The sequence below is a fragment of the Carcharhinus amblyrhynchos genome, chromosome 1 (genome assembly GCF_965287045.1).
Source record: "Carcharhinus amblyrhynchos chromosome 1, sCarAmb.v2.hapA, whole genome shotgun sequence".
Classification (NCBI taxonomy): domain Eukaryota; kingdom Metazoa; phylum Chordata; class Chondrichthyes; order Carcharhiniformes; family Carcharhinidae; genus Carcharhinus; species Carcharhinus amblyrhynchos.
The window spans coordinates 63,388,686-63,413,412 of NC_137324.1; the positions used below are offsets into that span (position 1 = coordinate 63,388,686).

At 42.2% G+C, this 24,727-nt stretch overlaps 1 protein-coding gene across 7 annotated transcripts in view; it reads left to right on the forward strand.

Moving 5' to 3' along the window:
- Positions 1-9,484: 9,484 nt before the first annotated feature.
- ddx4 (DEAD (Asp-Glu-Ala-Asp) box polypeptide 4) overlaps positions 9,485-24,727 on the forward strand; it is a 76,184-nt gene continuing 60,941 nt past the window's right edge. For 3 of the 7 annotated variants that reach the window (XM_080186037.1, XM_080186081.1, XM_080186089.1), the window contains exon 1: positions 9,516-9,601. The gene's annotated coding sequence lies outside the window, so the exon portion shown is untranslated. The other 4 variants (XM_080186064.1, XM_080186045.1, XM_080186072.1 and 1 more) reach the window with 4 other exon arrangements.

Genomic DNA, 24,727 nt, shown 5'->3' on the forward strand with positions numbered 1-24,727 from the left:
TAAATCTTTACTTATCATCGTTCTTCAATGAAAGCTAAGGGAAGGCAATGGCCAAGCAGTATTATCACTAGACTATTAATCCAGAAACTCATCTAATGACTCTGGTTTGAATCCCGCCATGGCAGATGGTGGAATTGAATTCAATAAAAAAAATCTGGAATTAAGAATCTACTGTTGACCATGAAACCATTGTCGATTGTCGAGAAAACATCTGGTTCACTTATGTCCTTTAGGGAAGGAAATCTGCCATCCTTACCTGGTCTGACGTACATGTGACTCCAGAGCTACAGCAATGTGATTGACTCTCAACTGCCTTCTGAAATGGTCGAGTAAGCCACTCAATTGTATCCATTGCTACAAAGTCTCAATGGACCACCTGGCAACAACTTAGGCCATTCCTTCACAGTCGCTGGGTCAAAATCCTGGAATTCCCTCCATAATGGCATTGTGGGTCAACCCACAGCACATGGACTGCAGCTATTCAAGGTGGCTCACCACCACCTTCTCAAAAGAAACTAAGGATGGGCAATAAATATTGGCCAACCAGTGACGCCCATGTCCCACGAATGAATAAAAAAAAAGTGGTTACTTGAAGAAGAATGTGGCTGGCTTCAGACGTTTGTGGAAGCTTTCCCTGATGTAAACCAACAATAATAACCTGCACCATATCTTCAACAATAACCAGAACTTACATTTATATAACACCATTAAATAAGTACAATTAAGATGCTTCACAGGAGTGTTACTAGCCAAAAATTGATACCAAGTTACATAAGGAAGAATTAGAACAGGAGACCAAAAGACTTGCCAAAGGGATAGAATTTAAGGTGCGCCTTAAGGGAGGAGATTATTCAAAAAAAACCTGAATACCAATTTAAGGGAGGAGAAATTTAGTAAAGGAGGGGACTCGCATACATAATAAAACATCATAACATGCTTCATTTAGGAGACAATTTATTGAATATTAATGAAAAGAGAGTCATGCTGCCAAAGCTTTATATCTTGCATTCATCAGGACAAATGCAAGAATGCCAAATCCCAAACAATTTATATTACAGTAGGAATGGATGTTGATTAGTTGGCAAGTTGAATCTAATTGATCAAGGCTTTGCCACAGAGACTGTATTCTGCCTGAGCTCCTGGATATTCAAAGAAAGTGCAAAGTTTGAGCATGCCCCTTTTATTTGCAGAGAATGAGTTGCTACATGTGAATGTATGCCATTTGCAGCAAACATAAATGAACAGTGTTAGGCGCTCAACTAATTATCTTAAATTGGTTGTTAGTGTAGCTATTAGCACATTCAGGATTGTTCATCAAGTGCTGACCAATTTCAGAATCACAGCTAAAAGTAGAAATTTTGTTTTGGGTTTTGTAAGTACAGGCTGGTTGAATATAGTTGATACTCTGTCTAATATGAATAACTGAAGGAACATAGTTTGATTCAATCAGCAATCACTTGGATGCAAGGCCTACATACGTGGCATTGCACTGACACCAAAATTAGTTTCAATCTAACTCCTCAAACATGAATCTGATGTATTCAATTGCTAACTTCTAACTGAATCCTAAATGCTCATAACCTTGATCTCAAGTAAAACCTTTCATGGAAAATTTTCAAATACTTCCTCGAACTCTTAAGAGCTCTCTGTTCCGCAGGGAACACAGGCAGGGTCTTCCCTCTCTGAATCTGTTTTGGCTGCCATTTACATCAGCACTCTGTTATGAGATCCAAATTTACCTCATTGAGAGCAGAAGCTGGAAACTATCATGCCCAGCATGCCTGAAGAGTTTTGCACATGTGAAACAGCAGAATATTGGAACTGTATGCTGTGAGCTGTAGGGGTGAATGTACCCCTTTGGAGCAGTAATAACCTGCTCAGAATGCCTGAAGAGCTGAAGTTATGCTTATAAATTGATGCTGGAGAACAGACTTTGGAATCCAGGGGAAAGGCATCTCAGGAGATGAGACTGAAACCCTGGTCGGTATTCTCCCAAACAAATTCCAACTTCCCAACGTGCGGGAAAATGGGAATACATCTTGCTATTTTTAAAATGTACTTACCAGAGCGATTCTCTGGCACTCTGTGCATCACAGAATCGCCCAGCGGGATTCCCCCGGAAAGTAAATGGTGGGGCCTATTCCTGTCCAAGAGGCTAGCAGCATAGTTCTGAGCGGGCCACTGCGCACGTGCCGACCTGTCAGCATGGAGATTAGCACTTGTACGGTGTTCCTCCGTTGCTGGCCTCCAGATTGCAGACCAGCCTGACCATTGGCCAGCTCTAAACCCCCGATCGCTGGCCTTCCGACCCACCCACGCCCGATCATCGCCTCCCAGATCTTTCCGAGTCAGCTCCTATGTCACGCCAATCCCAATCTCTCCCCTAACAGGCTCACTTCCCCTCCCCACAATCCTGCCCCACCCCCCACCTGGATGGTCAGCCCTGATCACCCTCATACCCTCCCTCCCTCACCAATTCTTTTGCAGCTGCAGTGAGTTACCCCTCTCCCACACTGATCATCCCCCAAAATGCCTCGGCCCCAATAGGCCCCATTCCCTCTGGCTCTACCTCTTTGGCATTACCCAGTGCTCAGTGGGCATGCCAATTTGCCCCTTGGGCAGTGCTATTATGCCACGCTGGCACTGCCCAAGGGGCATTGCCCCTTACATCCAACCTCCCAAGGGGACCTCAATGACCTCTATTCCCCCCAGCAGGGTTGAATGCCTGTTCCCCATTAGTGGGGAGCAGTTGTAAATGCCACTGGAGGGAAATCATTCCCAGCAAGTGAGCCCGGAGAACTCCATCCCAAGCCCACTAATCATATGTAAATGTTAATTTCCGTCACATTTCCATATGATAATCAGCCCTGCGTGATTTCCAGTGTACAGCTGATTACATCAGAAAATTTACCTTGGGAAATGCATGAAGGCCATGACGCCCAACAGGAATCCCGAGAAACAGCCGCTGCTGATGTGCCCTGGCCCACAGGCAGCTACTTGTTCTGTTGAAGGGCTGGATTGTGGAAGGCACAGCAGGCAACCACGATGCCAATGGGCTACTCTCTGCTTTTCCTGCCCAAGATGACAGTTTGTCAAAAAATCAGAAAATTCTGCCCTCAGTATTTGTGTGAGCAAACATAACCACAAAATCTTGAGACAATCCTAAAGAATTTATATAATCAGCAGAAAAAAACTTCATTCAGCAAGAAAATGCATGAATCTGAACCACAGAAACGTTTGTTGCCAGATCAGCAATTCTATAGAACAACTGAATCATAGAAACCCTACAGTGCAGAAGGAGGCCATTTGGCCCATTGGGTCTGCACCGACCACAATCCCATCCAGGCCCTACCCGCATATCCTTACATATTTACCCACTAATCCTCTCTAACCTATGCATCTCACGACTCTAAGGGGCAATTTTTACCATGGCCACTCAACCTATCCCGCACATCTTTGGACTGTGGGAGGAAACCCACGCAGACACAAAGAGAATGTGCAAACTCCATACAGACAGTGACCCAAGCCAGGAATCGAACCCAGGTGCCTGGAGCTGTGAAGCAGCAGTGCTAACCACTGTGCTACCGGGCCACCCTGAGAACTGAGAACCGAAACCAAATTCTTTTGTGCAATTTTACCAGAATATTTTGTGTTATTGTAAGTAAGTAAAATTCTCTGTTACATACCACTTGTTTAGGTTACATTCTGTGTGGTAGGTATACTTAGCAGTTTGTCTACAAGTTCCAATATTTCCCAATTATAGAATCATAGAAAGCTCAGCTTATGTGTAACCACAGGGGAAGCTCAATGACTGCAGTGTCCCAATTAAAGTTGAACCAGAGAAGCAGTTTCAGCCTCAGGCAATCAAACGCTGACATTCACATTATGTTATATTCAGGTAGCAATTATAGATCGACTCTCACTCCTCCAAATAAAAGGTTTTGATATGAGTATTCTCATGGTCCCATGCATGCCTATTTGGAATATTCATTATTCCAGTTCTAATCAGGCACCTTTCTTTTTTCTTTTTCTGGTACACTGATGATTATATTGATGTCTCACCTGCTCTCTTACCATGAACTGGAAAATTTAATTGACTTTGTTTCCAATTGCCACCATCTCTGACTCTTCTCTTCCGCAACCTCTCTGTCTCCATTTCTGGAGCTGGGCTTTCAACTAATATTCACTACAAACCCACAGGCAGAGTGTGGTGACTAGGGGAATTTCATAGTGACTTCACTGCAGGTTTAATGTAAGCCTTACTTGTGACTAATAAATAAACTTTAATTTTAATTTTAATCCCCACTAGCCTGGACAGGTGCAGCTTCAACACTCAAGAAGCTCAATGCCACCCAGGACAAAGCAGCTCGCTTGATTGGCATCCCACCCACTACCTCCAACATCCACTCCCTCCACCGCTGATGCGAAGTGACAGCAACATGTGCCATCCAGGTGATGCACTGCAGCAATTCACCAAAACTCCTTCAACAATACCTTCCAAATCCATGACCTCTACCTCTTAAAAGGTCAAGTCCAGCAGATACATGGGATCCCTGTAGAGCAATCTTCTTTTTCCCTCAGAGTCCCTCCCAACACTCAAATTCATGACACCAGTTTCCCGTGTGTATGGCTTGAACATAATGACCAACATGTTAAGCTATTTCTGATAACACACAATTGCTTTATTGTATTATCCAGGTCTGCATTCAGCAAACATAAAATACAATTACAATTTCAGCTATGTTACCAGAATCATGTCCCATTAGAGACTAAACCCCCATTCTGTTCCTGAGTTAATGTATAGTCTTTATAACCTCACTTAACATTTACAATCACCCTTCAGTTGGTCTTCCAATGGAGTTGTAGCCATGATGTAGAGATGCCGGCGTTGGACTGGGGTAGGCACATTAAGAAGCCTCACAACACCAGGTGAAAGTCCAACAGGTTTATTTGGTAACATGATCTTTCAGAGCGCTGCTCCTTCAGGTAAGTGGGAGTTGGGTTCACAACCACGGCATATATGGACACAAACTCAATTACAAGATAAGAAGACCATCCACCAGGTACACGGTACATACTCCTGTGACTCGGAGTAACATTGTCTACCTAACACACTGCAGTAAAGGATGTCCTGAGGCATGGTACATTGGCGAGACCATGCAGACGATACGACAATGGATGAATGGACAACACTTGACAATCACCAGACAGGAGTGCTCCCCTCCTGTTGGGGAACGCTTCAGCAGTCAAGAGCATTCAGCCACTGATCTTTGGATAAGTGTTCTCCAAGGCAGCTTTCAAGACTCACAGCAACGCAGAATTGCCGAGCAGAAACTGATAGCCAAGTTCCACACACAGCTGGGATCTTGGGTTCATGTCACACCATCTATAAACCCATTGACTTGTCTGGGCTTGCAAAATCTAACTAACTGTCCTGGCTTGAGTCAATTCACACCTCTTTAACCTATAGTTAAATCTCTCTCCACTCACATTCTCTGTACCTGTAAAGACTTGATTACCTATTAAGACTTGCAGTCCATCCATTGTCTTGTAATTGAGTTTGTGTCTATATATGCAATGTTTGTGAACCCAACTCTCACACACCTGATGAAGGAGTAGAAGGTCATGCAACCAAATTGTGGCCTTTTGGCAAAGATCAAGTGTAGTAATAAACCTGCTGGACTTTAACCTGGTGTTGTGAGACTTCGTACAATGGAGTTGTAGGAGGTATTGACCAGACTCTACGGACTTTTTTTGACTGGGGTCCCACAATTTCTGTTCACAATTATACCATTTCTGTTGCTGGTCTGGTCATACCAAATTTTGATACGAGGCCAAACTTTTGTTCTGACTGGCAATTTAGGATCTCATTCATAAAACCCTTTTTTAAGAGAAAGGGCTTTCTGTGAAAGACACACTGTCTACCTCTGCTGATAATTGACCCTAAGAATGTCAGTCTTTCATGCCTTTGCTTTTTGTATTTACACAGCACTAGTGCTGATCTCCTTCCATTGTCTGGTTCTTCAGGTCATCAAGTCCTTATCTCGTCCCCCATTGTAGGTGTCGGACGCATATGTTTATTGCACCTTTCGTCTCAATTGAGCTTTGTGATTGTCTGGTCCCATCCAAATTTGTAACTCTAGCAGAAGCTGAAACAAGGAATTGTTAACCCATTGTTGTCCTTCAACATCAACACTTGTAAGTTCCCCTCCAAGCCACACACCATCCTGATTTGGAACTGTATTACTTTTTGTCTGAAAAAGAGTCATGTGGATTTGAAACATGAACCCTTCTTTTCTCTTCAAAGGTGCTGCCGCACCTGCTGAGCTTTTCGAACATTTTCTATTTTTGTTTGCCATTCCTTTACGGTCATGGAATCAATATCCTGGAACTCCCTCCCTAATGGCAGTGTGGCGGTTTAAGAAGGCAGCTCGCCACTTAATTCCTCAAAGGCAATTAGGGATGGACAATAAAAGGAATACAGGAAGAACTCACCTGATGAAGGAGCCTGAGACTCCAAAAGCTAGTGCTGCCAAATTAACCTGTTGGACTTTAACATGGTGTTGTGAGACTTCTTACTGTACAGAAAGAAGGCAGGGGAATGGCATTAGGTGAATTGTTCATTTGGAGACACAGTGGACCGAATTGCTTCTTTCTGCACTGTAACAATTCTCTGATTTGGTGAAATATTTCCAACATCTGCAGTATTTTCTTGTTAAGCAACTTCTTGATTTTAGAATTCTCCCCCATGTTTTCAAAATGTAATCCACAGCCCTCCACATACCCACACTCCCCACAGCCCCAGCAAACTTTGTAATCTTCTCCAACCTGCCAAGCTATCGCCATTCCTCTAATTCTGACCTCTGGATTCATTCTGTGTCAGATAACATTGCATTCCCCTCTCCATCTGCCTCTCACCTCACTCCTGTCCTCAAGGATCACTTTAGTCCCCCTACCCACAAACATATTGAATTCAAAATTAATCTCATTTAAAAATGCCTCCAAGACCTTGCTTCAGGTAACCTCTCCAGCCAAGTGTTGCCACCTGTGGCTCTTTAACTCTGACCTGTTGTGCAACCCTCCTTTCCATCTACTCTGTAAACATCAGCCTCAAGTACTTTAACTTCACATCTCTCTTCCTTCCATTCAAACTCTCAGCAAAATCTTTACTTTTTCAGAGATGCTCTCTTCACTCTTTTGCTATTGCTTCGGAACAATTTCTCCTCTGTATTGTGCCCTGGACGGTAATAAATGCCATCTTACATTTATTCAATCAAGTTTTTATTTGTACAAATTCATTCCAATATGAAACACAATGTAGAAAAATGTAATTTATCTTGACGTGGGGTTGTTAATGCAGCAATGAAGATGGGTCATCTTTAGGCCCATTTAAAAAGCAGAATTATTACAGCATAATAAAACCCTGTGTTTAAGGTGCAATAAATTTATCAGCAAAGAAACAGGCTCACATTACCCTGCAATAAAACTCAAAATGGTTGTTGTGTAGTGAATTCCTTTCACTTCATTTATAAACTAAGCTGATCTTTCTCTACACCCAGCAATAGCTGTAACATTATATTTTGCATCCTCTCCTTTCCTTCTCCCTATGTACTTATTAATGTCTGAATTAATGTTGAGATGAGATTTGATACATTTGAAATTGTAGCACTCATTTTTAAAAATGAAAGTGTGTGATTTCTATGCAGAAAAGCCCTTTCCTCATTGATACCTAATCTTAGGATACCAGTAAATCTGACAAATAACGGTGGTGGCAGAATAAGGCCTTCCTGCCCCAGACTTAATTGAGGCAAGATGTGGAGATACTGGTGTTGATCTGGGGTGGGCACAGTAAGAAGTCTCACAACACCAGGTTAAAATTCAACAAGTTCACTTGGAATCATGAGCTTTTGGCGCGCTGCACCTTCATCTAGTGAGTCAATTGAGGCAAAACCAGGAATGTGGCGAGGTTCCCCCACCTGCCACATTCCCGCTTGAATAAAAGCTGACCTTCCAGGCAGGACATTGAATTCCAGCCAATATTACCTAGTTCTACTGGGACAATCATTGAATCTGGAACTACTTATGCTGCCTCAACTTTTTGTAAGTTTCTTTATTAGTGTCACATGTAGGCTTACATTAATACTGCAATGAAATTACTGTGAAAATCTTCTCGTCACCACACTCAGGCACCTGTTCAGGTGCACTGAGGGAGAATTTAGCATCGCCAATACACCCAATCAGCACATCTTTTGGACTGTGGGAGGAAACCGGATCACCCGGAAGAAACCCACACAGACATGGGCAGCACAGTAACATAGCACTAGGAACCTGGGTTCGGTCACTGTCTGTGTGGAGTTTGCATGTTCTCCCTGTATCTGCATGGATTTCCTCTAGGTGCTCCAGTTTCCTCCCAGTCGTGCTGCTTAGGTGCATCAACCTGAACAGGCGCCTGGACTGTGGCAACTCGGGGAATTTCATAGTAACTTCATTGCAGTGTTAATGTAAGCTTTACTTGCAACTAAGAAATAAACTTTACTTTAGAATGTGCAGACTCCACACAGTGACCCAAGCCAGGAATCAAATCTGGGTCCCTGGCACTATGAGGCAGCAGTGTTAACCACTGTGGTGCATTGCACTAGTTTGTACTTTGCATTATCATGTTCCAATGCTTTTTATCGGAGCAAAATTAAAATACATATTCCCAGAAAATGCCATATTCAACACGACTCTGTTTCTCCACAATTGCTGAGCTTTTCCAGAATTTTCTGTTTTTAATTCAAATTCTTTTTCCCTACCTTGTGTGGGAGATTAAAAGCTTGCTGGATCTAACCAAGGCCTTTGCCTCCTGCATGTGAAGCCTCTTGGTCCGACTATTGTGAGGGATTAATAACTGCTAATTGTGGGTGATTGAAAGTTGCCTAGATCGAATCAAGGACTTCCATCTCTTTCTATTTGCAATCTGTTTGTCTGGTTCATGTGAGAAATTGATAAACGTTATATTCATGACGGAGCACTTGGAAAAGCGCGTTTGGTCACGTAGCCTTTTCTTGTGTTAAAATTTCTCAGTAGCATCTATAGGAGTTTCAAGCTTTCTTTTGCAGCACAGTGGCACGCCATGACGTTGTGAAAGATATTTTATAAATGCAAGTTCTTTCAGTAACAACTGTTTATGTAATAATCTATGTAAATCGGTTAAATAATGTTACCTACCAATAAACACTCAAATTGATGTGATAATGACTAGCTGCTTATTTTATACTTCCAGAACCCTAGAATACTTCGTTACGATCAAAAAACCTTTGGGTATAATTGTTATACTATTAGGGGGCCATCTAGTGCTAAGAATATGCAAATACCGCTGTTAAGAAAACAGTCGATTAGTTGGCAAAAAAACCCCTACTCCTTTAAAGTAAATATTTAGACCAAGAACTCAGGCTTTGTCCTCAGGGCGTGGAGAAGTTTAGGACCCAGCGGAAATGTGTAGTTTGTTTTCAGCCTGTACTTAAAGGTGAGAGTACCCAAGCGCTGCCTGTATTGATTGGTTCTCTATACGAGGAGAAAAATGTGGGTTTAAACTGTTGTACAGGTTAGTAGAGCGAAGGTAAGTTATGGACCAGGTTGTTTAGTGCGTATGTAATTGAGACACAACAATAATAATTTAATTGTTCCCTTTTGAGAGAATATTGATCCTGCCTGTTTTGCAGGCACCCCCCCCTCCGTCCCGTAAATTACTTGATTGATTTCGGTTGCTGTTTGGGAGTGTTTTCTACGGCCGTTTATTTTGGTGTGAAATGCTTACTCAAAACAAATCAACATTAAGTTTCTTTATTAATGTTACAAATAGGCTTACACTAACACTACAATGAAGTTACTCTGAAAATCAGGTATTAGCGGAAACTTGACTCCCTCCAGTATTTTTTGGGTTTGCTTTTGTGGTACAGCTTGATCTGGTAGTTAAGTATTGTAAAGTTTGAGATTACTTGCTTTAAGTATGTGTAACTTTCTTTTTCAACAACGTTTACATCAATTTGGAGATCACCAATGCCCTTTGACTGAACAGATGGAATACAGTTCTCTTTAATTACTTAAAGTTAGTCCAATTTATTTTGGGTCCTCAAGTGCGTGGTTTTTATTTCGGAAGCGGGGAGGGAGAGGTTGGCTTCCCTCTGTATGCAAAGGGTTAACCAGCAGCTTCACTGATACAGCCCGGGAGTTGCTACAGTGGTTGCAGCTGAGCACTGGGCCAGGCAGCCCTGGGAATCGCTGCAGTGATGGTTGCAGCTGAGCACTGGGCCAGGTGGCCCCCTGGAGTTACTGCAGTGATGGTTACAGCCGAGCACTGGGGCAGGCGGCCCCCAGGAGTTGCTGCAGTGATGGTTACAGCCGAGCCCTGGGGCAAGTGGTCCCTGGGGAGTTGCTGCAGTGATGGTTACAGCTGAGCCCTGGGGGAGTTCCGGGAGTTGCTGCAGTGATGGTTACAGCTGAGCCCCCGGGAGTTGCTGCAGTGATGGTTACAGCTGAGCCCCCGGGAGTTGCTGCAGTGATGGTTACAGTCGAGCACTGGGGCAGGGAGCCCCCGGGAGTTACTGCAGTGATGGTTACAGTCGAGCACTGGGGCAGGGAGCCCCCGGGAGTTGCTGCAGTGATGGTTACAGCTGAGCCCCCGGGAGTTGCTGCAGTGATGGTTACAGCTGAGCCCCCGGGAGTTGCTGCAGTGATGGTTACAGCTGAGCCCTGGGGCAGCGCGCGGGGCGGAAGTCTCGGGTTCCATCACATCTTGCGTCAGGCGTTCGCGTCATAGGGTCACGTGCTCTTGGAGGCCACGTGAGGCTGGAAAAGGCGCCAAACCGAGGCGAGGGGGAGGCGGCGAGCCCTCCTCTAAAATACCCCCTGTAAGTAAAATACCCCACTGTAGGGCAGGAAGGCACAGCAACTGCGGTCTGTGGCTCAAATAAATACCCCAGGCTCCCTGGGAGGAGGGAGGCTAACTTGCTGACTGGGTGTCAGTTCATGGCTTGGACCAACCCTCGTGTTTACAGCAGCTGGAAAGAGCTTTGAGGCCCCAAGTAAATATTTCTGTTCAGAGTCTGTCGAGTGTGTAAAATAATGGAAGGATTATATCGCATAATAGTGGGGTTGGGCTGTTTGTCGACTAGTCTCTTGTTCTGCCCTGAAGTTTGCCAATTAGGCCGTTTTAACTAAAACCCAGTCTTTTTGTTTTCTGGGCATAACTACCATGAACTGGAGCCTAGAGGGAAAGTGGGCTTTAAAATCGAGATGGATTTCCAGAGGGAGCTAGAATCTGAACAAAGATGGGACCAATGTCCTGGTGGGTTAGTTTCCAGAGTGCTGTCAGACAAGATTTAAACTCATTTAGGAGAACCCCGACAGAGGGTGAACAGAATGCAGATGATTTGGAGAACTGGAAAGCTTGCTATGCATGTCTAGAGATGTGCAACGTATGGTAAATAAAAGTGAGCGGTAGATGCATATAGCCATGGGGTGGGGAGTAAGATGTGTGATATGAGAGGGCTGGGTATTAAATATTCTGCTGGATGCAAAAGTGCTCAAGAAAGAAGAGGATTTGTGGCAGTAGTGATGAAATTAGTGGTGGTGAGAGAAGATATCCTAGGGTAGTAAAAACATAATTTATTTACTACCATTATGCTACTGAGTGTATTCTATTGTCCTCCGCAGAGTGGGAAAGATGAAGAACTAACTTGCAAGGAAATTGGATTTGAAAAAACAACGGGAACTTGAATTACCCAGATGTCAACTGGGATAGTAATGGAGTTTAAAAAAAAGCAATGATGTGGGTCAGAAACCACCACCACCACTCTCTTCTTCTTTTTCCTCCCTCCCTCCCAGAAGTGGGTATTGCTGAATCTGGTCTGGGGAATGAAATGGGTCAGAAGTGAATAAGGGAACATTCAGGAGAAAGTGATCATTGTATCATCATGATACTTAGGTTAGCAACAGGCCAAGGAGCAATTTTAGTTAGGAGACAAGCATGGGCAATGGGTGAGAGTGGATTTGGCCCAGTTAAATTGGAATCAAAAATTGTAAGGCAAAGTTGTAATGGAACAAAGTGCTGCTTTGAGTACAAAGTTCAATCCCTGGTTGTATGTGGAAGAAAGGGAATCAAACCAAGCCATAGCTTTCTGGATGACGAGGAAAAGATGGAGTAGAAATGGGATGCATGTATCACAGTGGATCGCTAATACAAGCAAGGACCACACAATACAATTTCAGGAAGGTAAATAAAAGCAAGAGGAGCTTGAGGCAGGCCTTTAACATAATAGAACACTTGTGTATTCTCTTAAAGAATTTCAAAGAAGTCTACATCGCAGCAAATCCACAATATTACTTTATTTTGTGCTTACAATGGCCATTGGGAGCGATCAGAAGGATCTGCTCCAAGTTGTTCTGTTACAGCCATCTTTTTATATAAATCCTAAGTGTATTCAAATCTGTACAGGTCTAATCACATTCCTCATACAGTGGATTTCCAACCTTGTTTGCCCAGTAGGGTTTTTACCAGAATTAAAATACATGTGTTCGTAGCTTTTTTCCTGGAGCATTTAATTCTTTGTATGCCTTTATTTTATTTGAGTTATGCTATCCTGTCTAACCTCTGTCAGCCACGCTAGCTCATATTTTGAGCTAGCCCTCTGTTTGTATTCTAGTTACTATATGCATGTAAATTGAAAGGAGTGGTGCTCATTAAGACAGTCACTGGAATTGGGTACAGAGTGAGTATTAAGACAGTTGGGTGGAATTAAAAGTTGATAAGTCACAATTACCATTTTAAATGCATCTGAGGAAAGTAATGGTGGAAATTGTTGAAGCACTGACCATAATCTTCCATTCCTTTTCAGTTGTGGGCTGGTACCTGAGGACGAGGTAATAAGATGTTTGTGTCCTTGTTCAAAAAGGATATTGGTAAAATTAGCAACCACAGGTCAGAAAGTTTGGACCTGGTATGGGGAAAGCTTTTAGACATGTTAATCCACAATAAGTGTGCAAACTATGGATTAAATAAGGAAAGCCAACATTGGAGTGAAAGGCAAATGGATTTTGAGGTCCCCAAGGTTGATGGGAATTATTCAGTTGCTGTGGTGCATGTAGACTTTCAAAAGGCATTGATGAAATGCCACATAATAGACTTGTCAGCAAGTTTAAAAACTACTGGAACAAAAAGGATTATGCAGAATGAGTACTAAGTTAGCTGAATGAAAGGAACCATTGTGGTGAACAGATTTTTGAACTAGAGGAAGGTATATAGTGGGATTTTCCCAGGTTGGTTTTGGCACTAGTACTTGCTCAGTATTAATGAGACCGTTGGTGCTGGGCACACTTCAAAATTTGCAATGAGACAAAACATGGAAGTATTGTGAACTATGAGGAGGATAATAGACTTCAAAAAGCCGTGACTGATGGAATGGGCAGACAAGTAACAGATGAAACTTAATGCAGAGAAGTATGAAGTGATTCACCATGGTAGGAAGAATGATGAGAGGCAATATTAAATTCTGACGAGTGCAGGAGCATCAGGATCAGGGATATGATCTTTTGATGAAATGATAGAAAATAAGTTGATCTAAAAATGACTAACAGGTGAGTGTCTCAACAGGGACATCAACATGTCAATGGAAACTTTTAAAACCAAACTAGGGGTAATGAAGCACCCAACCCCTGTCACACCAGTTGTGGAACCTACAAGTGTATGTGCAAAAAATCATTGAAGGTGGAAATACAAGTTGAGGAAGCATTTAATAAAGCGTACATAATCCTGGGCTCTGTATTGAGGCAGTTAAAAGCAAGCACATAAGTAATAGTGACCCTTTTTCATAAAACGTGAGTTTGGCCTCAGCTGAAATGTTTTGCCCAATTCTGAGAATTGCACTTTAGGAAGGATGTGAAGACATATAAGAGGTTTGCGGAACAGATTTGAGGATGAGGAGGGCTTTAGTTATGAAGATAAAACGGTGAAGCTGGGGCTGTTCTCCTTGGTGAAGAGGACATTGGGTATAGGTGCTCAATCATTCTAAACAGGGGAAAATGGAGCCTTTCCGTTAGTGACAGGGTCGAGAACCAGAGGATGCTGATTTTTAAACTGAAAAGCACAAGAGCCTAAGACGCAAGACGAGAAGTATTTACATAATGGCTGGTAAAGATCTACCTGAGAATTTAGCGGCTGTAGATTAAATTGTGACCTTTCAAAGGGAATTGTATACTTGGAAGATAATTATTTCCTAGCTAGAGAGGGAAAAGTGGGGCATTGGCTGATTTGCTCTTCCAGAGAACTAGCATAGATATAATGGGCTGATTGGCAATGACCTCTTGTGCTATAACCATTCTATGACTTGGGCCTCCAGTAGGCCATTTGGCCCATGAAGCCTACTCTGCAATTCAATAAGATCATAACATATCTAATTGTGGCCTTCAATACAGCTTCCACTACTGTGGAAGAGAATTCTAAAGGCTATTATGGGAAGAAATTCCTCATCTGTCTTGAATGGGAGCCTACTTATTTCTAAATGGTCCTTAGTGCTAGATTCCTCAGGAGGGGAAACATACTTTGTCTGCTCCAACCTTTCCAGAATGAATCCGCTATTTTTAAGACCCTAGGATGCAGCCCATCGGGTCCAGGCAACTTGTTAGCCTTTAGTCCTAATTAGTTTTTCTAATGATGGTGACTTTGTTTTTAAAATTGTCTTCCCTATGCCCATGCTCCTGTTTTCTACTATTCTTGGGTGCCGTCTACCATTTGTTTCCTGTTAATACCATTCCATCAATGTTCACTTTAGCTATTCTTTGCCTTTAAAAGACATCTATATATTGAAGCTTTGATTGTCTGTCTTTGTATTTCTTCCTGTTTTTTTTCTGTCTCCCAATTTCTCCCTTTGTTTTGAGTCTTTCTTTCTTAAAAAAAAACTCATCTTGCTTGCTTTAATTTTCACAACAAGCTTTCATTTCTTTATATTTGATATTGTTCTAAATTTCCTTAGCCTGATCATGCTTTCAACTCAGTTTATAAACATACTTTTCTATACTGTCATTTATTTTGTTATGAAAGTAATGAGTTTAGTTAGCAAACGTGGTCTATATTGACAGTTGATGGATCCTAACTGAACTTATTTGTAATGTAGAATGTGCAAGTGTTGGGGAGGGGAGTGGAATTTGTTGTGATCAGTTAGTCATTTTAATGTTTTTCAAACTAAATGCTGTGGATAATGCCCAACTTTTAAGTGTTACAGGTCAAAGGCCTAGCGTTGGCTATTTTGTCCTTTTTGTGTGTTTTTTTTTCCATCAGTTGTAGGAGCTCCCATTTACTCTGATCACCCTTTTTAAATGACCCAAACTGATGATGTTAATTTGATTTATTGTTCATCCAGCTAATCAGTTGGCAATTGTTCCAAGTTTAGAAAATGTTAACTAGCAAGGCTGCATGTAATGCTCCATCCTAATTACTTAATGCATGCTGGTGTGTTTATGCTCTACACAGGCTTCTTCCACCCAACTTGATACAAGAGGAGGTGATGGCACATTGATACATTTACTAGGCTAGTGATCCAGTGGCCCAGACTATTGCTGTAGGAGACATGGGTTCAAATCCTATCATAGCAGCTGGTGGGATTATTGAATATGACAAATATTGACTATCAAAAAAACCCATCTAGTTCACTAATGTTCTCTTTTAGGTAATGAAATCGTTTTGATTTATTATTGTCACATAGTAACACAGTGAAAAGTATTGTTTCTTCTGTGCAATACAGGCAAAGCATACCATTCATAGAGAAGGAAAGTGCAGAATATAGTGTTACAGTCATAGCTAGTGTGTAGAAAAAAAATCAACTAAATGCAAGGTAGGTCCAGTCAAAAATCTGACAGCAGCAGGGGAAAAAGCTGTTCCTGAGTCAGTTGGTATGTGACATCAGACTTTTGTATCTTTTTCCTGACGGAAGAGAGAATGTCCAGGGTGTGTGGGGGTCCTTAATTATGTTGGCTGCTTTGCTGAGGCAGTGGGAAATGTAGACAGATCCAATGATGGGAAGCTGGTTTATGTGATGGATTGGGCTACATTCACAACTGTTTGTAGTTTCTTGTGGTCTTGAGCTGGAGCCATACCGAATCTGTGATTTGACCAGAAAGAATGCTTTCTATGTGCATCTGTAAAAGTTGGTGAGAGTCATAGTTGATGTGTCAAATTTACTTAGTCTTCTGAGAAAGTAGAGGTGTTGGTGGGCTTTCTTAACAATAGTGTAGGCACGGGTGGAGTAGGATAGGTTGGTGCTCTGGACACCTAAAACATGAAGCTCTTGACCATGTCTATTTTGTCCCGCTGATGTAGACAAGGGAATGTTCTCCCACGCTTCCTGAAGTTGTTGACAATCTCCTGTTTTGTTGACATTGAAGGAGAGATTATTGTTGCACCAGTTCACCAGGTTCTCTCTTTCATTCCTGTACTCTGTCCTGTCATTGTTTGAGATCTGACCCACTACGGTGTCGTCAGCAAACTCAAATTGAGTTCAAGGGGAATTTGGCCACACAGTTGTAAGTGTATAAGGAGTATAGTAGAGGGCTGGGAAGACTGCCTTGTGGGGCACTGGTGTTGAGAGTGATTGTGGAGGAGGTGTAGTTACCTATCCTTGCTGATTGTGGTCTGTGGGTTAGGAAGTTCACGATCCAGTCAGAGGGTGGAGCCAAAGCCCAGGCCATGGAATTTGGAGATAAGTTTCGTAGGAATATTGGTTTTGAAGGTTGAGCCGTAGTCAATACATAGTCTGACATAGGTGACTTTTTTTACCTAGGTATTCCAGGGTTGAGTGTAGGGCCAGGGAAATGGTGTCTGCTATGGACCTGTTGTGGCAGTAGGATCCAGGTAGTCCAGGAGGCTAGAATTGATTTGTACCATGACTAACATTTCTAAGCACTCCATAATGATGGACGTTAGAGATAGTCATTAAGGCACACTGCTTGGTTGTTCTTTGGTCTGGCCAATCTGCTACAAGTCTGGAGTTTCAATGTGGTAGCTGCCCTTTGAAAGGGCAACAAATGCTGGCTCTCCAGGGATGCCCACATCTGTGAAAACATGTAAAACAAAAACTCCCTCACACTCCTCGTTCTTCATTCATTATTTGGCTTCCTAAAAGCATTTGCACTATTCACCACTACTTGCCCTTGTGATGCTGAGTTCCATGTACTGCTTTTGCTTTAGTTTATGTGCATATTAGAATAATATTTACATTCCATCAACATTTGTGCTGTAGTGGCTACACCTGCCTAGTTCCTGATACCTTTTTTAAATGGATATAATCTGAAGACAGGTCTTGATTTCAAATAATTGGTTTATGACTATTTCCTTTGGCACCTTGTTCCATTGTTTGCTTGTCCTTTTGAAAACAAAATTGTTGATGCAGTATCTTGGAAACAAAGGTTGTTTTGTAGTTTGTGTGGATGACTCCCTTGTCTGCATTTTACCCACCCTCTCTGGTGAAGGGATTTCCTTGTGTCTCTTCAACCCCATATAACCTACTGAACCCTTCATAATTTTAATAATCATTATCAGATTGTTCCTCAGTCCTCTTTGCATGAGTAAAGGGCCCCAGCCTGTTCAGTCTTTCCTGATTTAAGCTTTCAGTTTTGGTGTCTTCCATGTAAATCCATCTTGCACATTCTCCATTGCCACAGTATTATTTTTAAAATTTAGAGAAATGAACAGTTCATAAGATTCTATATATTTCTGCTTTTCAATTCTATTCTTTCAGAAATGAGTTTTTTTGTTAACATGACACCATTTAGTAATTTGTGCATCTGTTCCCCTCTCCCTCTTTGCTCCATTTACCTAGGAATTTGTGGTATCTATGATCTTCCAACTAAAATATAACACCTATACGATATTCCTATTTTGGATACCTATATTAGTTCATTTGGCAACTGCATTCATTCTACAAGTTTGTTTTGCAGTTCTTTCTTTTAATATCCCCAGTTTAGTGTAATCTCCAAATGTTTCTGATTCCTGAGGCCAAATCAACTCTTCAAAACAGTGAACAATGCTGGTCCCAGCACTATTCCTGGTGGAATATTCTCAACTATTTTTGTTTGTTGATCTGAGTAACTATTTAGCTCTTTTATTTTGTAACCAACTTGCTGTCCATTCTGCTACTTGGCTTCTGACTCCATGTGCTCTAACCTTCAGACTTTGTGGTACCTTATTAATGGCCTGCCCTGAGCAGATGATGCTAGGGTACTTTCTTAACTTGCTGTTGTGATGAGTTTGGTAGGGAATTCAGCCATTGTGACCCACATGCAGGAAATGTGATTTATATCTTCAAATTTAAGAAGGTGTTATGACTGTGAAGTAATGGTTCAAAGACATAGTTGCTTTTGGTGGCAATGTGGTGCAGTCATAAAAGGCATAGTTTGCAGCCTGTTCTAGTGGAACTTTTCAGATGAAGAATGCAGGAAAATGTTCTTTACTTCAAGGCTGATAATTATGCACACTAGACTGAACATTAATCCTGTTGTCCACCCACATCTAATAAGATGTAAGAAACTAGAACTGAGCAAGAGGGTAAATTGCCCATTAAATCAAATGGGCATGTCAGTGACTGGATTAGTAATTGAGGGGCCTGGACTATTCTCAAACGTGAGATAGAATTTCGTACGTGTGCGCACTCGGCAGGTGCAACTGGAAACAGTTGTGTTTCCTGATCCTGCTTGCAATCGACTTAAAACTAGTGACATTGAATTCCACTTGATGTAGAAGCACAAGTGGTGAATGAATTTCTTTTTAACATTACTTTTCATTACCCTGATTTCTTGCTACCATAAACCAACCTAAACGCTCAGGTACCAAGTTTATCCAAAAATGCCTAGGAATTTAAAGCATCAGTTAGGAAAAAAATTAATGAAAAGATATGCTTCCTGAGGTGGCTTCAGTTCAGATGGTGGCCAGTTCCCTTATGCCTTTGATTGAAACCCTAAGTGAAGTTCTTTGTGGGAGTTGATAAGTCCCATTGAAGTTTGGTTGTGGAGCCTTTATTCATTGAAGAAGTCACGCGTTCCAATTTGGTCTTCCCTTTATCATTTATTGTGCTGTTATTGGAGGTCAATGTTATTAGCAACATGTTGCAATTGTGTAAGGCATCGCTGAGACCACATTTGAAGCATTGACCAGTTTTCCCCTCATCTCACTTTTTTTGAGGAAGGGTGTGGTGGGATTGGCATTCAGAGGAGGTTCACTATATTGATTCTGGTGATTTTGAAGGGATTGACCTATGAGAGTTTAAGCAGTTGGGCTTGTACTTGCTGGAGTTTAGAAGGATGAGGGGATCTGATTGAGGCTTATAAAATTTTAAGAGATTAATAAAGTAAATATGTACTGAATGTTTCCTCTTTAATTCTAGAGCGTGAGGTTACAGGTATAGTTGAGAGGCAATAGATTTAAAACTGAGATGAGGAGGAACTATTCAGAGTGGTGACTTTGTGGAACTTATTGTCCCATAGCGTGATGGGATCTGAATCAATAATATCAGGAAAGAAATAGATTTCTAATTTTTTAAAAAAAAAACAGGGATGTGGGGACATGGACTTGAGACCCAAGGACAGTCCCACCATGATCTGATTGAAGCGTTGAATTTACCTACTTCTGCTCCTAATTCCTCTGTTCCTAACATCGAGATGGTCCACTTGGGTCATTGCAACAGGATATGGAGTCCAAGCTGACTGGCAAATTTAAGGTGTATTTGTTGCAGGGCAAAGCCCATGCCTGGAAAACCAGTCTACACAACACGACTTGTGCATTTTTAGCCTACCAGTGGGACCCAAGGCCAAACCCCAACAGAGTTTAGGTCAGATTTAATCAAAGATGGTGGACGAGGAAACCTTCCCCAAACTCCCAGAGCTAGACAGAGCACACCTTCAACCTAAGTCTTGCCCAGGTGATCCCCTGTGAGCCATTACAGTATGATTCCACCATGCCAAAGAGAAGGAACTTGTACCTAGGTCATTGTGGTGCCTCCACAATGTCACGTACCAAGGCCATCCAATTAAGGTGTATAGGACAAATCTGGCAAGGAGGCAAGTAGTATTTAACATCAAATCCATGTTGTACAAAAAGGAGTCTGCTTCAGACCAATTGCCCTGCCTGTCTTTGCATCACACTAAAAGGGGAAGATCACTTGGGGTGATGCAAATCCTTTCCTGCAATGGTGCATGCTTAATTCCTGACTGGATAACTGACACCAGATTTTATGGGAGTAATGACTGGAAACTATGCCTTTCAATACCTAACTGCTGTTTATACTTGGTCACTAAAAGTGGACCAATTGAACATGGATCTCTGACTGTCCTCGTGATGAGTAGTGGCAGCATTGGTCACCTTAGGATGTATATCTTTATAGCAATTCAGTGCATTGTAACCCTGTTCCTGTGAGGACCTCTTGATTTTCTTTTTCTTTCAGTTGTAGTCCAATAATTTGGCAAAGCTGGAATGTTAGACGTAAGCTGGTTTAGTTACTGTAGTAGCCATGAGGTGAATAAGTTTTTTGGGGTGTTTGGGTTCATGTGCTTGCACACCCACACTTGCCAAATAAGAGACTTAAAACTAAGCAAGTATTTGATTGTCAATGTATTAGAGCTCTTACCATGTGCTTATAACAAACAACTTTTCAATGGCGAAGGGATGCTAGGTAAGAGGGAATACCTGGTATTTGTTTATGAATTTACCACACCACTTAGTTTTTGTTCTAGTGGCTTGGGAAGTGGCGATTAGGTTTGGGATGGAGGGACATCTTATGTTGACAGTAACCAAGACTTTCTTGTTTTTAGCCATTCTCATTGTGTAACAGATCCTCCTTGTTTTCTTTTCCATTAATTTTGTAAAGCTGCCTTATGTATGCCTGGCACAGGGCTCTTAATCAGACTAAATATGTGTACTGTTGTTGGGGGGGCTGATGAATGGCTCAGTGAAACTTTCCCAAGCACTTTCACATCTTAATTTTAACTCCATCACCTTCTTTTCGGAGGCATGCCTTCATTGCTAATTGCACCAAGATTCTGTAAAGATCTGACAGTCATCTAGACTTGAAGCATTAGCTCTATGCTCTCTACAGATGCTGTCAGACCTCCTGAGATTTCCAGTGTTTTGCTTTTGTATGTAAATCATGAGTTAGCCAGGTGTTTCATTGGTAAAACTAGACAGACAGCAATCTAATTAACAAAGGAATACAGTTCTTCTCCCTTGAACATAATTTCAGATCTTGGACGTTATACCATAGTTAATGGCATGCTTCCATGGCGTATTGATTGTCCCAGTTGGGGGCATTGACAATGTAAAATTGTATGCATTGCTCCTATCCTCTCCCAATCTAGACAGTTACCATCTTGTGTTTTGAGAGATTCTAAACTGTATCATGGATGCAGGGTTGGACCGCTGTAGTCCAAAGACTTATCCTCCTTTCAGACTGCTCTCAACTGGCAAGATTTTATCTGTTAAAATAAGCACTTGGCCCAAGTTCATGTTTCTTTTTCAATTTTCTTTGTTAGGATAAACAAGCTGGTATCAAATTTGTTTAGGCAGGCAGGACTCCCAGGATGATAGACTATCACTACCTAACCTACTGTAATTGAATATTGGCTGTCCAATAATGTGGTGCCATACACCAAGTATAAACTGGTGTTTTATGGAAGCGCAGTCCTGCTAATTGTTGTTCTGCCTTGACTTGTATCCACTATCTTCTGAATACATGTCAAACCCCAGTGTGACTTCTACTTCAAAAATATAGAAGCAATTTTGTCAACATTTTTGCAACAACCACTCATTCTTACCTTCCAAGCTTGACTTGGTGTTTGCCTGATGGGAAGAGCTTGCAACCAAATTTAACCTGTCTCAATTTCAAGCCAAGTTTGTTTTTGCTTTTGTTGTTCATCCTTCCCGGAGGATTGGAGGATAGCGAATGTTGTCCCATTGTTTAAGAAGGGGAACAGAGACTTTGCTGGGAATTATAGACCGGTGAGTCTTACTTCTGTTGTGGGCAAGGTTTTAGAAAAAATTATTAGGGATAGGATTTATAGTTATTTGGAGTGTAATGAATTGATTAGAAATAGTCAACATGGTTTTGTAGCGGGTAGGTTGTGCCTTACTAACCTTATTGAGTTTTTTGAGAAGGTGACCAAAGAGGTGGATGGGGGTAAGGCAGTTGACGTGGTATACATGGATTTTAGTAAGGCGTTCGATAAGGTTCACCATGGTAGGCTTCTGCAGAAAATGCAGATGTATGGGATTGTGGGTAATCTAGGAAGTTGGATCAGGAATTGGCTATCAGATAGGAGACAGAGGGTGGTGGTGGATGGTAAATATTCATCATGGAGTACAGTTACGAGTGGTGTGCCTCAGGGATCTGTTTTGGGGCCACTGTTGTTTGTAATTTTTATTAATGATCTGGATGAGGGTATAGTTGGGTGGATTAGTAAATTTGCTGATGACACCAAAATTGGAGGTGTGGTAGATTGTGAGGAAGGGTGTCATAGTCTGCAGGGAGACTTAGATAGGTTGCAGAGCTGGGCCGAGAGGTGGCGGATGGAATTTAATGCGGAGAAGTGTGAGGTAATTCACTTTGGTAGGAGCAACAGATGTGTCGAGTATAGGGCTAACGGGAGGACTTTGAATAGTGTGGATGAACAGAGGGATCTAGGTGTGTGTGTACATAGATCCCTGAAAGTTGGGAATCAAGTAGATAAGGTTGTTAAGAAGGCGTACGGTGTCTTGGCGTTTATTGGTAGGGGGATTGAATTTAGGAGTCGCAGTGTAATGTTGCAACTGTACACTACTCTAGTGCGGCCGCACTTGGAGTACTGTGTGCAGTTCTGGTCCCCGCATTACAAGAAGGATGTGGAGGCGTTGGAGAGGGTGCAGAGGAGGTTTACTAGGATGGTGCCTGGTATGGTGGGGAGGTCCTATGAGGAGAGACTGAGGGATTTAGGGTTGTTTTCGTTGGAAAGAAGGCGGCTAAGAGGGGATCTTATTGAAACATATAAGATGATTAGAGGTTTAGATAGGGTGGATAGTGATAGCCTTTTTCCTCGGATGGAGAAAGCTAGCACGAGGGGGCATGGCTTTAAATTAAGGGGGGGTAGCTACAGGACGGATGTCAGGGGTAGGTTCTTTACCCAGCGGGTGGTGAGGGATTGGAATGCCCTGCCTGCTGCAGTTGTAAATGCGTCTAGTTTGGGGGCGTTTAAGAGATCTCTGGATAGGTTTATGGACGAAAAGGGATTGGTATAGGCTAGTGGGTCACTGTTTTTGTAACTGGTCGGCGCAACATCGTGGGCCGAAGGGCCTGTTCTGCGCTGTAATGTTCTATGTTCTATGTTCTATGTTCCCTCTGCTCTCTCTAAACATCTTTATTTATTGGAAGGGATTTTGTCACTGCCACAAACTCGTGGAGGTTTCATTTTAACATTCTACAAGTTTACACTGCCCTCAGGCCTCTTTCCTCTACAAGCTAAGAAATGATAGGGAGACTGAACTTGGGCTAGATCTTGTGGATGATTGGTGGGAGTTGACCCTGTGCTCTGTTAAGCTTGCTTTAATTCTACAGAGACTTCATTTCAAGATCAGATTCTCTTTTTTTTTCCCCCAATGCAAACCACAAATGTACAGGTGTTCACTCTCCCCTGGAGACCATATCCACATGTATCTGGTCATGCTCAAAATTGGCTGGTTTTAGGGCATCCTTTGACACTTCTGGACTTGAGACTTTGCAGCAGTGTCCTTTGATAATCTTAATCCAATCTGAACTGGCCAGTGTAAGGTAGATGTCATTACATTTACTAATGGGCTGCAGGTGAATTCTATTAAGTTGATACCCCCACAAGCCACCCACTGCTTCATCCTGGTTAGAAACTTAATGTCTTTTCTTTGGAAAAGATTAAACATGTCAGTTTTATTGTGGCCTTTTTTTTTTGAAAATTACTGTGACTGTTAGGTTAATTGTTTTTCCAGTGTTACACCAGTTCTTGTTTGCTCCTTTTTTGAGGGAGGGTGGAGCTGTGTCATTGTTGTACTCTGCCTGTCCCTTTTTATCTCAATTTTTTTAAAAAAACCTTGCCATATTAAGTGGCAGCCATAGTGAATCATGGCTACATGGGGTGGCCTGCCACAAGTTTAAAAATGTCATTTGCTGGAAGATTCACCAGGCTGGAGGGGAGGTACAGCAACCAGAAAGCCCCTCACTTCTTTAGAAACCATGAATGCTTTTGGAGGCAATAGCATGCCCCTCCTGGATGTTAATGTCTAGAGATTGAGGGGGGCCATCCCACCTAACAAGGGAGGACGGGACACATGTGGCATGATCTGGTCTGCACCTGTATCCAATGCCAGAAAAATTCCCTGTGCTCCTGTCTGTGACCTCAGTCTTGCTTTCCATGAAGTAATTTTTTTGACTCTAGTCACTTGTGATATCAGAAAGATGAAGGCCAATGTGCACGTAGCAAGCTCCCACAAATAGTGATGATTAAGGGGTAGATATTGGCTGAGACACTGGGAATAGCTCCCTTGCATGTCTAAATAGTGCCCTGGGATCTTTAATGTGCACTTGGAAATGGCAGATGGGACACCTGATTAAAGTCTCATTTGAAAGATGGCATGACTGACAGCACACCCTCAAGTGTCAACTCCATTTTTGTGAACAAAGTCTTTGGAATGGGAGTTGAACCCATC